The sequence below is a fragment of the Lagopus leucura genome, unplaced genomic scaffold (assembly GCF_019238085.1).
Source record: "Lagopus leucura isolate 7727_CA_CO unplaced genomic scaffold, USGS_WTPT01 Super-Scaffold_73, whole genome shotgun sequence".
In the NCBI taxonomy this organism is placed as follows: Eukaryota; Metazoa; Chordata; class Aves; order Galliformes; family Phasianidae; genus Lagopus; species Lagopus leucura.
This window is the reverse complement of record NW_024962252.1, coordinates 73,075,596-73,082,916: the sequence shown is the minus strand read 5'-3', so window position 1 is coordinate 73,082,916 and position 7,321 is coordinate 73,075,596. Positions and strand designations below refer to the sequence as shown.

Sequence of the window (7,321 nt, the reverse complement as noted above, 5' to 3'; positions counted from 1 at the left end):
TGTGTATGGATTGGATGCTCTGTTTGTCCTACGTAACCCATGGAGTTGATGGTTATGCACTGACCACTCATCTTTAGTTTGAAGCAGCATATGTCACCTTTCAGTGTTGCGAATTTACACTGTTATAAAAATCATAGAATCTCAGAATCGAATGTTGGAAAAGATTTCTAAGATTATCTCATCCAAGCACCAACCCACCCTCACCATGCCCACTGACCATGTCCCTCAGAGCCACATCCACCCTGCTCTTGAACACCTCCAAGGGACAGTGACTGCACCACCTCCCCGGGCAACCTGCGCCACTGCATCACCGCTCTGAGATCCATTGGATCTGAGTGGTGAGAATGCGCTGCCTGCGTTACTGCTCTGACAAAGGCAGCTTACACTACCCACAGTCAGAGCAGTAGCTACTCAGATAGGCAGGTGTCATCCCAGGGCACAACAAGGAGAGAATGTAGAGCCCTTGTAAAACTCTGGCATGATCTGTAGAAGGGTCACTGGGGCTGCAATGTGGGATGGAGGACAAATAGTCCTTCTTGCAACCCTTGATGCTACAGTTTCATCTGTGGATGGTCAGAGCCTCGATGGCTTGGCTCCAGGCTCCCTCACGAATAAAGCATGCAGAGATACTGAAACTCCAGCTGTTGTGCCCAAATTCCTTTCTGCCGCGGGGAAAGACAGATTGCTCACAAAAGGGCAAGTGTGAGTGGCTGGCCACGGAGATTTGTTCTCTCAATCCATCAAATATTTCCATGTGCTTCATTCCAAAATATTGATGTGTAGAGCCTTGGGAGTTTTATATTTAGCAAGGAACATAAATCACAGATGCAGGGGGGCAGCTTCTGTAATGTTTCCTGGCTTATCGACTGCACCACTAATAGCTCAGAGGGGCTTGTAAATCGGACTGTGAATTCCACAGTACAAGCAGTGGCGAGGAGAAAGCCATTTACCTCTGGTGGAGGCTGGGAAACACTTTCTGGTGACAGGTCCTGGGGCATATCAGGATCCTCCTGGCAAGGCTCCCAGGGGGCTGTGAGGTGTCAGTGAAACACGTGGGACCCACTCATTCACAAGCCTGAGGGTGACACCAGCACATGGATTTCCTCAGACATGCTCTGAGGATCTTTGTGCTGGCTCCTCTTTTACTTTATTCTTTGTTCATTTGCTTAGCAAAGAAGCTTCACACAGGTCCTGTTCCTTTCACTGGTTGGTGGCTTGTAAATCCAGAATATCAGATAAATTGCTTGAGATCTTGGGAACGCTCATGTGAGCAGCATCAGTCTTTCCCTGGCTGGGAGAATCATCAGCCTTCCCAGCATACTCACTGGTGTGCTGTTGCAAGGAAGACTTGAGGTCTTCTCCTTTGTAATTCATTGTTTTACGCCTCTGAATAACCCAGTGTTTAGTTTAATAATAATTCTTTGTATTCTTGTAGTTCCATCCATCTGAGCACCAAGAATTGATTTGCCAACATCAAAGCCTCCATCCTCTTGTATTGAATTTTGGCATCAAAAATCCCCATTCTGACAGATTTCCCCTCTAGCAGCTTGTCCTGGCCTTTAAAAATTCTTCTAAGTAGAATCTGAGAATGGCTTTCCTGCTTCCCTCTTGAGTTTACAGCAAAACTTGCCAACAGTGAGAAAGTGTGCATCCAAAACAATGGCAGTAATATGCATGAGGTCCTGCCAAACACAAGGGGTAAAATGCCTGAAGGAGATAACCAAATACTTGCTTATTGTATTCACAAGGCTCGCTCACTAACAGCCAGATTATAATTTTAGCAATAGGAGGTACCCAGCTTTGAACAGATGGGATCTGCGAGCTGGCACGTCCCTCACAGAGCTTCATTGTGACCCCATGTGGACAAGCACTCGCATCACTGAAGTCAACACATCTGCACCAGGGCTGAGGAGTTGCCTGCTAGGCTAGCATCATGGGAGCCTGCGCTGGGGGATGCAGATCCATGATGTTATTGCATTCAGTTACCTCTAAATTAGGCAGAGCCTTGGTTCTCTTTAGGCCCTTGGACCAAAAAAAAACCCCAAGACCTGCCTTTCCATCTCTTCCCAGCACTATGGAGCTTCCTGATTTTTTCTTCTTGCCTACCAGGACCTTTGCAGAGATTTTCTAGGCATTAATGCAGGGAGTGAGACTGAGCGCAGTGATCTCCCTCAAACCTGAGAAAACTTGCACGTGGTATGTTGCAGGAAGAGTTTTGTCAAGCACATTTTCCTTTGTTCCTTTAATTGTCCCCTCTCCTTGCCTTACTTTAGAGATGGCTGCCCATGCAACCCAGCATCCACAGAACAAATGTCTGTAGGGCACAGCCTCTTTGTCTGAACCGTACCCACTCTCACATCATTGGCGAGCTGACAGAACCTCGCGCTCTAGATGCCCTTCTATTGTGCAATGGGATTTGATTCCATTTACTTTCCGTGAACTCTGTTAACTTTGTGCAGCGCTCTGTTTGCGCTCCTGTGTCTATTTTAAAATGACACACCTTGTGGACTTCTGTCATTCAAAATTTTACAAATACTTCACCCTGATCTTTTTACAAAATGTTGACTGTCGAAGCTAACAACAACAGTTTGTCATGGTCTTTTCTGCTGCCTCTGGCAGAGCTTATTTAACTCTTTCTGCAGTAATTAATATTTCCTTTGCAGACTTTCCTTACCACAGATCTAGAAAGACATCTACTGCGCATCTATAAAAATTGCTGTCTTTATTTGTATTTTTGCCACCCGTGTCTTTTCTTTGGCTACCAGCTCTCCTGGATGTTACTCTCTCTCCAATTGGGCAAGGTTTCTTATCTGCATTACTGCTATGAAAGGAACCTTAGGAGTTTGGACCCCACAGTGCTGATGGAGGCATAAAACTAGCCAGGAATCGTGATCCTAGAGAACTAACAAATCTTTTTTGGCTCACTTTATGTTTTAATACCTTGACGTTGCAAAAAAAATAAATTATGGAAAGCTGTCCAAAAGTTTCCACTAGAAGCATTTCCCTGGGAACCTCATGTCTCTGCATGCTACACAGCACAGTTCCATGATCCTGAGCATCTTGGGGCCATCAGGAGAACAACCTGTCATTCACAGCCTAACAAAAGGCTACTCCTACCCCATATTTAATTATTATCTGTGTTTGCAAGCATTTTTCCAGGACAGTCTCATCATGGAAAAGGTTATCCATTGTCTATTGAAATTTCTTTGCTGTCCTTTCCCCCCACAAACATTCAAAAAGCACCTCTCAGGCAGCCAAAAATGCAAGTCTGGAAAGAAATTTTGGATTTCCATTTTGGATTTCCAGGATACATTTGAAGGAGAGGAAGTCACTCACGCTGATGCTGAAATTAAGGTGTTCCAAATTGTTAAAATTGGTTTTGGAGCTTCAAGGGTTAAAAATATGCATTCTAAAATGTGAATTGAGGTAATCTTATGATTTAGCAAAACTGCTGCCTGATAACACGCCCACTGCCTTTTGATGATAGGAAAGGAACTGCTGGAGGAACGGAAGAGGGTGCTGTCAGTCTCAGGTAAGATGCATTTAACAAAGCTGATAGCAGCCCAGACGGTCTCTCTTGCAGGAAGGTTAGGAGAAAGGAAGCACAACATGTCAGCTGAGCCTCAGTTGATGGGCTTGAGCTGCTCAGCCTGCTGCAGCTCCCTGCTCTGAATTCCACATGGTGCAGAGCCCAGCAACAGGGATGAACTTCTTGCTTGGCATCGGATGCCCAGAGGCACTGCATGGCATATTAAGCATCATGTAGGCATGTGATCCTAAGTCACTGGCAGCATCCCAGCGGAGTCATATTTCCATTGCATTCCTTGGATATCTCCCAGCCACTGGCCTGAGAAAGTCACTAACCTTCATGTGCTTCATTGTTCTGGCAGGATGTCTCCATCCAGCTGGTGTCGCGTGACTTCTGCTGACCACTGAGCGTGCTCTTGCACAACTCATCCCAGAAACATCTGATCTAACAGACACGTCCTGGCAATACCATGCACCTTGCTCCTCAACACCCACCAGCAGGTTGCATATCACTTCCAGCTGAGCAGCTGGGTGAGTCTTCCCAGCCAGGGCACATCATCATCACTCCCACCAACAACCTCTCCTGCCTGAAAGCAGAGGAACTGCAGGCAGTCTAACAGATTTAGGGCTTTAGAATTTGCAGTGTTTGAAGAGAGGACCCCTTAAGGATGTAGGATATTATTTGGATATTAGGAAAAACTGCTTCTCAGAAAGAGTGATTACATATTGGAATAGGCTACCTAGGGAGGTTGTGCAGTCACTAACCCTGGAGATGTTCAAGAATGGTGTAGTTGTGGCTCTGGGGGACATAGTCAGCGGGCATGGTGTGGATGGGTTCACAGTTGGACTAGATGGCTTTAGAAGTCTTTTCCAACCTTTATGATTCGATGATTTGAAGTTTGCTTCTGAAGAACAGGCCTGTGCTTGAGGAGGATGAGCAGCCCCACACATTCAACTGTGGCTGAGGAGCCTAAGGGCAGTTTGTCACCTGCACTTTGTGCAGTCTTGGAGAAGCACTGCAGCAGGTGGGTATTGTCTGCTGTGATCTGGTCAGAGACCACAGGTGGACACCTCCTGCCCTTGCTCACAATGGACAAGTAGTGAATAACTGAACCCAGAGGATGGACTGAATAAAAATGGGAGAAGTGGCTGCATCTACCTGAAGGATGGAGAGGAAAAGTTGAAGATGGTAGCAGTGAGAAGACTGAAAGAGGATCAACAACAATTAGGATGACACCATTAGCTGTCATGGAGATAATGTTATCCTCAAGCCTGACAGAACAGCATGGCTGTTGTTGTGAGCTGTCAGCTCTCACAGCTCAGGGATGATACTGCTGTCAGCTAGAAATTCATACAGCCAATACATTTTTCTGATGGGGAATGAAAGGCAGGTGCTCTGCAGATGTACAAGGTACCCTTGATAGACAGACTTTCGGTTGAGGAGGAGGAAGACAGGATGAGAACCAGCTGACCTAGGATGGAGCAATGGACCACTTTTAGCTCTTCATTTCCTATAATCCAGCAATTTTATTTGTACCAACTTGAGCTAGGAGTCAGGAAATGCTTCCCTTCCTCAAGCATTATTGCATTTATTTTGGTTTTGGGATATTAACAAAAAGACAGTAGTCTCCTCTGTGTTTGATACTGTTAAACTCTGCATAAGGTTGGAGAACTTGAACAAAGTTCAGTGACATTCATACAACAAAGGGTAGCATAGACTTCTGCCAGGCCTCTTATTTAATGTGCAGTAAGTAGATGTTACAATTACAGAAATGGAAAACATCCAAGACACTTGTAGAAAGCAGGCCCAGTTTAATTTTATCAAACTGATATAAAATGAAACTTAAATATACTGATGATATATATTAAAAGATAGTTCTCCAGCTTACATGAAATTACTGATATGTCATGTTGAAGAGGCTCTGTGCCGTCTTTGAAAATATGCAGAAAGAAAAAGACTGTCATCTCACACTTCCTGATATATGTGGACAGGAAAAGTCAGGATGAACTTCAGAGTCTGCTTCTTTCATGCAGTAAAACGAAGGGGTTGAGACAGCAGGCAACAAGCCAACCTGTAGGCACAAGGAGGGGTAGGACCAATTATTTAATACAGAACAGGGCATCCTGACTGGGGACCTTCATAAATCAAGCAGTGTGAAAGACAAGGAGGAGACACGAGGGAGATGTTCAGCTGGTGGGAAAGGGGGTATGTTCCAGCACTGGATGTCTGCTCCACATCCTCCTAGTGTTTGGCACACAGGCACCTACCTACATTAAGCAAACATGCATCCAGTGAAGCCTGCCCATCGGAAGCTGGGGCCTGCAGACTTCACATTGCATCTGCAATCTGCATACACAACCTTGAGCATACGGCACTATACAGCACTCAGATTCATGATCCGATATTCTTTTTCAGCTGTTTTGATTCTGGGCATAATTATTCTGCTTAGCTGCCCACCCTACCCAGTGCATGGCCTGCAGGCCTGTTTTCCACTGTTTTTTTTTTTTTTTTCCCTTTTTTCTTTCCTGTTTTGTCCGGTAATCATTATTACTGAGTTTCCTTGTGGCCTTACCCTCAAATCAAACTGATGCCTATTTCTCCATAGCGTGCATGGGAGAGGAGGTGGTTCAGACACACAATAAAATAGAGAGGTCAAAGTTGCCTGATGTTTCTCACTAATTGTGGGTGCCAAAATGAAGGCACTTGAGCTTCTGTTTCCCAAAGCTGCTGGCGAGCTTTCAGTATTTTATACACTCAGCATACAGCTCCCACTAACTTCCTTTCCAGGTGTGCGTGCTTAGCACTGCCACAAACACTGTCTGCACGAAAAACATGGCATGTAGTGAGTAACAAACAAAGTCTGGGCTGAATGAACTCTGCCCAGAGAGGGAGGAGCACATCTGTTTCTCCAGCACAGCATCCCTCTGCCTCTCTCACAGGATGTTCCCTGCTGTAACATCATACTAATGGCATTAGGGCCACTCAACGCAGGTAACCCACAACGGCTTCCTCCTCCTCAGTCAAATCAGGCAGTGGTTGTATCAAAATACAGTATGTGTTCATGTAACTAGAGTGCAGCAAAATGCCTCTGAAGTTCACAGCAGAGGCATTCCTCAAGTTTCGCATCTCCTAAGCAAGTGATCAACTCTGCAGCTTTAACATGAGGCACCACAACAAAATCAAAATCTTTTAGATAAGAACTGAACTTAATATTTTGTTGCATAGATTTATATTGATAAGCCATTTTGGCTGCCATAGAAAAGTTATTAGTTTCAGTCAAGTAATAAAGGTGTGCACTGCAGATCTGTCAGATTAGGAAAGCTGTTCCTTTCTTTGTAGACTAGCCACAGGTTGAAGAGAAAGAAGGCGTATAATTAATGAATATAAAGATGTTATGAAACTATGAAATAAACAAGAGAGTTTGGTTAAGCAGCTTATAATAACAAAAAGAGAATAGATAGAACACTTACCTATATCCTGAGCTTGCTGCAAAACTCCAAAGAAGAGATCTCCAGAAAAGACCCTTTCCCACTGGTATTCAGCTCTTAAATGGGTCTAGGAGAGGTGCAGCCAGGCTTCACCCCTTCCATCAGCACAGGTGAAGGCAATTCACCTGTGCTCTGTGGCTGACTCATTGCTCGCCTCAGATGATCAATCAGAGGTTCAGGCCGTGATTCAGCAGTTCCCATACAGAAGGGGAATGAGTAGGACTTTCATTCTGGGTAGGATTTTCTCAGCTATTTGCATTTAACAGATGGATAGGAAGACTGAGGTCTTGTATATCCACTTCCA

General features: G+C 44.9%; 1 long non-coding RNA gene across 1 annotated transcript; it reads right to left on the bottom strand.

Moving 5' to 3' along the window:
* Positions 1-4,766: 4,766 nt before the first annotated feature.
* On the bottom strand, positions 4,767-7,105 carry LOC122194306. The gene is made up of 3 exons (XR_006183095.1): positions 7,000-7,105; positions 5,418-5,600; positions 4,767-5,000 (listed from the first exon to the last, which is right to left on the bottom strand). It is a non-coding gene; the product is annotated as an uncharacterized LOC122194306 (long non-coding RNA).
* Positions 7,106-7,321: the final 216 nt, after the last annotated feature.